The sequence below is a fragment of the Carettochelys insculpta genome, chromosome 28, assembly GCF_033958435.1.
Source record: "Carettochelys insculpta isolate YL-2023 chromosome 28, ASM3395843v1, whole genome shotgun sequence".
Lineage (NCBI taxonomy): Eukaryota > Metazoa > Chordata > Testudines > Carettochelyidae > Carettochelys > Carettochelys insculpta.
The window spans coordinates 8,367,732-8,373,731 of NC_134164.1; the positions used below are offsets into that span (position 1 = coordinate 8,367,732).

Consider the following 6,000-nt stretch of genomic DNA (forward strand, 5'->3'; position numbering starts at 1 on the left):
ACCTCAGTGACAAGCTGCAGTAAAAAAAAGAAAAAAAAAACAAAAAACCTAACGATAGAGATTTATGTGCAGATTTCCTGTTCAACATCATGTAGAGAAAAGAGATACTGAAGTTCAGCATCTTCTCTAGAGTCTGCCTTGCCTTTAGAGTGTGACTATCACAACAGTTGCCCCGGTCCATCCCACTATGAAATCTGCAGTTAAAAGAGGCTGAAATTTTGCCCCCTGGAGACTGTATGCCTTGCAGATGAAAAAAGGATCAGACACTATGGCCCCCGACCTCCACAAGAGCATGTTGCCTTATGGAACATCCTACAATGAGTGGACCGAGAACAGGATTACAGCAGAATATCCCACTAGATCAGTCTGCCTGGAAAAGACAGGAAGGAATGAACACAGATGGAGCTTTCCCCATCATGGATCATCCTAAATTTGATGGAGTGGAACAAGAAACTGCATCCTCCTATTCTCCCCATAACCCAATCAGAGCTATGGGGAAAGAAAGGAAAACAATGCTGCAGTCCTTCCTGCAGAAATCACTCAACTGGGGATGGTGTATGTATAGAGGAAGGGTCTAAAAAGAAAAGAGAACCACACCGCACACCTTCACCTTCCCTTCCTCTCTCTTGCCCAAAGATCAGAGTCAAGGACTGGGTCTGTATGTGGGGGAAAGTGGGAGAAGAGAGGGAAACCACTCTTTTGCAGGTTCCTTTCTCTCCTGGGGGGGGGGGAAGTTCTACATGCCATGTATCTCCCCTTCAGCAGGGGTGAGAATATCCTGCACCCCCTCACCTTAGCAATCATGCTGCCCTGTAGGGGAATAGACACTGTAGCTTGCTTTGAGAGTGAGCCCTATAATGCTCTGGTAGGGATGATACACACTAACTCAATTTGAGGATAAGATCCATGTTGCTCTAAGAGAAAAACAAGAGACCTTAACTTGGTTTTTGAGTGAGATCCACTCTGCTCTGGAGAAAGGGGAGCCACCACAGCACCGAATGGTCGGGAGTTGAGACTCACACTACCCTGTAGCCCTGTGTGGGGGAGAGATCTGCACTGCCCAGCGAAGGGGAGCACGGTGAGGGGGCACTATCTGTAGCTCAGTGTGGGAAAGGGGAGACCCTCAATGCCCGCAGTTCGATGGGGGAGCGAGACCCGCGCCGCGGAGAGGAGCGCTGTCATTCGGTGCGGGGAAGAGACCCCCGACGCAGCTCAGTGCGCGCAGGGTCAGCAGCAGGCGGCGGCACCGCCCCCTCACTTCGGGGCCAGCTCCCGGGGGAGGAGGGCGGGCGCGAGGTTTGCAGGAGAACAACCCCACCTCCCCCCGCGCGCGCGCGGTTGCCGAGGCCTGAGGGTCGCGGGGATTCTCGCACAGGGGGCGGGCCTTTTGTCCAGGATAGGCCCGGGCTCCGCCGGCCACACTAGGCCGCAGGACCCCACCCGCCACAAGGAGGCCTGACTCGCTAGGCCCTGTGGGAAGCAGAACGCGGGGCCACCCCTCAGCTCACCCCTCCCCCACCACTCACTCGTTCCTCAGGCTCCGCTGGCTCCAGCCGCCTCTTCTCCCGTTACCGGGAGGGGGAGGGGAACGTCTGTGCGTGGGTGACGCGATGAGGTCACACCGCGCTGCTGCGTGACATGCGCACTGGGGACGGCTGAGGCTGCGTGACGTTGGGAAGGGTTGAGGCAATGTCTAAGGCCTTAGGCTGCATTAGCTGGGATGGGGAGGCAGGCGCAGGCCCTGAAGCAAGCCCAAAGCCTCGTGGGTGGACAAGACGTGAACTGCGAGGCTGTTCCAAAGCCAGTCCCCTTCGGGGGTGGGGGGTTAGGAGAGAGATACGGGCTTTAGAAACCCTGTAGCCCCCTGTCATGCATCCCCAGGCTTTATGGAAATAGGCTGAATATTGCCGGAACTTTGGAAAACTTCCGTGGGACAGGCAGCCCCAGCTGTGGGATCCCCAGCATAGCTGCCTGTCCAGCATCACTTTTCCAAAAAGAGGGAGGAGCGGGAGCCCCATAGCTGGCCCCTGTAGCTCTGCAGCTGGGAACCAGGGTCCCCGGCCAGGAGTGCAGAGGGAACCCCCTGGCCACAAGGGATCCCCAGCTGGGAGCAGGGAGCTTGGAAGCTGGGGACCCCACAGCTTGGAGCTGGCTGTGGTGGGGGAGCCCTTGCTGGAAACCCCAGCCATGCGATTCCCAGCCAGGGTAGAGGGACACTACAGTCCCACAGCTGGGAACTGGCTGGGACATGGAGCTTTGGCAGGCAGCCCCAGATGTAGTATGGAATTTCCCTGACAAGTCCTGGATCCTATTGGATATTTTTGCATAAATGGGGGATGTTGGACTTGTCAAGGAAATTCAGGACTGTCCTGCACATTGTGGGACATCTGGCAACCCTACTGAATATGTATAACTTGAAGATGCTTTATGCAGAACTATAACAGAGGGAAAGTCATGTTAGTCTATATGCTATCAAAACAAAAAAAGCAGTGAAGTAGCACTTTAAAGACTAACAAAATAATTAGGTGAGCTTTCATGGGACAAGACCCACTTCTTGGTCTGAAGAAGTAAGTCTGTCCCATGAAAGCTCACGTAATAAATTATTTTGTTAGTCTTTAAAGTGCTACTTTACTGCTTTTTTGTAATGCAGAACTGTGTATGACTGTAACTCTTCTATTTCAAATTTATAATCTGCTGAGCATGTACATCCTATTTTTAGACCTGTGTTGTTGTATGGGAAGTTAGAAATAAAAAGTATGAATCTGATTTTAACAGTAAAAGTACTAATAAGGGCTACTAGTGATACTCAGGTACTTAATGACTCAGTTTTCAATCTAATGACCTTTGCATGGTCCTCTGTCTTATGAGCCCAAACTGTGGTTGGGCCTAGAAAAACGTAATCACTCCCCCTGCTGCTGAAACATATAATGAACCTCGTATTTTTCAATGGGGTGGCACTGTAAGAGAATACCTGACAACAAAGGACTATGAAAAGCCTGTCAGCCCAGATCAGAGTAAAGATCAATTCTGATATGAACTTTTTACCTGGGATAAGAACAGCTGTTTAGGGGAAGAATGTGCATATAAAAATTTTCTTAGTCGATTAAACATAGCTGGTATTTTTTTTGTTTTGTTTTACTCTAGTAACTTACTTTGATCTAACTATTTTTACTTGCAACCACTTAAATCCTTTTTTTATACTTAATAAAAACACTTTTGTTTGTTATCAAGCCCAGCATAAATACTTGTTACTGTGGGGAAGAGAAGAGAGGCAACCACTGTGCATCTCTCTGTCATTGATAAAGTGGACAGTCCCTATGTGCTTTATGCAAAACTTTTAACCAGATTAAGGCATGGTCATTACTAGGAGATTAGGTCAAATTTAGGTGATTTAGGTAGACTTTCTAAGCAATCAGTCCATACTACAGGGTCCATTCTGCTAACTTTAAGGGCTCCTAAGGTCAACTTTTGTACTGTTTTTCATGGGGAGTAACACATGTTATAGACCTTCCATGGCTGACTTTGGGTTGTGCAGACAGAGCCCCACTCTCTGGATTGTGACCTGGTCATGGTGAGTGGGCTTGCATGGTCCAATGAACCCAAGATTGATGCCATAGGAAATCTCATACTCCTATCAGGGTCACCCGTGGCAGCAAGGTCAAGGGAAAGGGTCCAGACGAAGAACAATCCTAAATGTCCTTAATGGCAGAACAGGTGGAGGATAGTAAAGGTAATGCTACAATGGTTGTGAAGGCTGATGAAGGCCATAGCTCCCAACTGGAGGCTCCCAATCATGGTGGATCCCATGCCATTATACCTGGGCCTTCTATCCATCAAGGATCATGTGGTGGCTGCAGTGCAACAGTCCCCCCACATTAAAAGAAGTCATGCACAGGCGTCTTTCAGACTCACAAATAGGAGGGTGAGAGAAAGATGTAGCGTTGGATCTCATTTCCTCCTCCCAGGATGTTTCACAGCCAGACCCTGATGGCGGGGAGGGCACTTCTGGTGAGTTCTCATTTTTAATACACTACAAGTGGGCTAAGGCAATTGGGTATGATCTGTGGTGGGCACTGTACCTACACATCCATGGGCCCCCAGAAAAACTTGTTAACATGTTTGGGGCAGAGCTCTGATCCTCCCTGAACATCTCTATAAAGCTCTCAGATGGGTACTTCTTAATTTTTTTCATGAGGTTTTTGGGGAGGTGCTTTATCCTCAGAAACTCTCTAGTAAGTAATCTACCATTAAACCTCCAACTGCTAGAAAGTGGTCCCAGCTGGGATGGATCACTCGAACTGTTCACTTCCTGTGATGCATCTGGCACTGGGCAGTATCAGAGGCAAGAGAGTGGATTAGCTTGACCCTTGGTCTGAGGCAGACAATGTCAGTTCTTCGAGGGGTAGCTGTGTTAGTCTGTAATTTCACAGAAAAAAACAAACACTCCTGTAGCACCTTAAAAACTAACAATTATAATAAATGGTTTTTACTAGATAGTAATTAAGTAGTAAATAAAATTGTTAGTCTTTATGGTGCTACAGGACTGCTTGTTTTCTTATGTTAGTTCTTGTGTTCTTAGTGCAAGGAGTCTCAACCTTTTTCCTTCTAAGGCCTTCACAATGTGATGATAACTCCATGGTCTACTTGTGCCACAATAACTTTTGTCTACATATAAAAGCAATGGTCAGCATTACGGGTTAGTATCAAATCAATTGCCTGGGGCCCTATGCCACAGGGGATGTCATAAAGCTAAACTGCTTAGGCTTAGTGTTAAGGCAAGGTGGTGGAGCTCAGGACCTTGGCCTTCCGCATCATGCAGTGGGGCTTTGGCTTCCTACCCTTGACCCCAGCAAGTCTAATTCTAGCACTGTTTGGCAGATCCTCTGAAACTCGCTTGCAGCTCCAGTCCCTTGGTTGAGAACAATGGCTCTTAATGGGTTCATGTGCTATGAAGTTAATTTGGGACCTATGAAATGTCAGCAGTCTGCTATACTGCATCACCATAGTTCTTCCACACAACCTGATGGTGTTCCAAAGTGACCTTGTCAGGATGTGCAGCTTGACAACATAACACATTGAGGGGGCTGTGCCATAACAATGTAGTGCACTGAGGGGGTTGTGCCAGGCCAGGCCATGATAAGGTAGTGCACTGAGGGGGCTGTGCCAGGCTGTGATGTGACAATGTATCGCACTGAGGGGCTGTGTCTGGCCCTGGGGTGATAATGTAGCAGACAGAGGTAGCTGTGCTGTGACAAAATAGTGCACTGAGGAAGCAGTGCCGTGACAATGTAGTGCACAGAGGGGGCTATACCAGGCCGCGCTATGGTAACATAATGCACTGAGTAGGCTGTGCCGTGCCAGGCTGTTGTGTGACAAGGTTGTGCATTGAGGGACCTGTGCCATGGTAAAGTAGAGCACTGGGGAGCTGCTGCCATAATAATGTAGCACATGGAGGGCGCTGTGCCAGGCCATGGTGTGACTATACAGAGCACTTAGGAGGCTGTGCCGTGATAATGCAGTGCACTTAGGGGTCCATGCCAGGCTGTGCTGTGATAATGCAGCGCACTATGGGCGCTACTGCTGTGATAACACAGCGCACGGAGTGGGCTGTGCCACGACTGAGGGGGCCGTGCCGGGCCGTTCCCTCATCATGGAGTTCACCGAGGGGGCCATGCTGTGATAACATAGCCTGTCACCTCTCCTTCCCTTCCATCCAGCCCCGTGTGATGTCATAGTGCCACGACCTGAATTCCGGAGCCTGGAAATGGGCTTTTGAACTGATGTTCAGGGGCTGCGACGTGACCTCATGTGTTGCCTGGCAACCCGAAGGTTCCACAGCACCAGCTACAACGCACTCGCAGGTTGGGGGTGGGAGGGAGGAGAGGGAGCCCCGCCCATAGCCCTTCCTGTCTCCTCCCGCCCTACCTCCTCTCCAGCCTGGCAGGAATAGGGCAACAGCTGCCGCCTAGCCCCGCCCACCACTTGCTCGCACTGCGCCTG

General features: G+C 50.0%; 1 protein-coding gene across 3 annotated transcripts in view; it reads right to left on the reverse strand.

The window, feature by feature from the left end:
- DDX42 (DEAD-box helicase 42) overlaps nucleotides 1-1,586 on the reverse strand; it is a 35,118-nt gene extending 33,532 nt beyond the window's left edge. For 2 of the 3 annotated variants that reach the window (XM_074978964.1, XM_074978963.1), the window contains exon 1: nucleotides 1,527-1,586. The gene's annotated coding sequence lies outside the window, so the exon portion shown is untranslated. The remainder of the gene's footprint in view (nucleotides 1-1,526) is intronic. The other variant, XM_074978965.1, reaches the window with a different exon arrangement.
- Nucleotides 1,587-6,000: the final 4,414 nt, after the last annotated feature.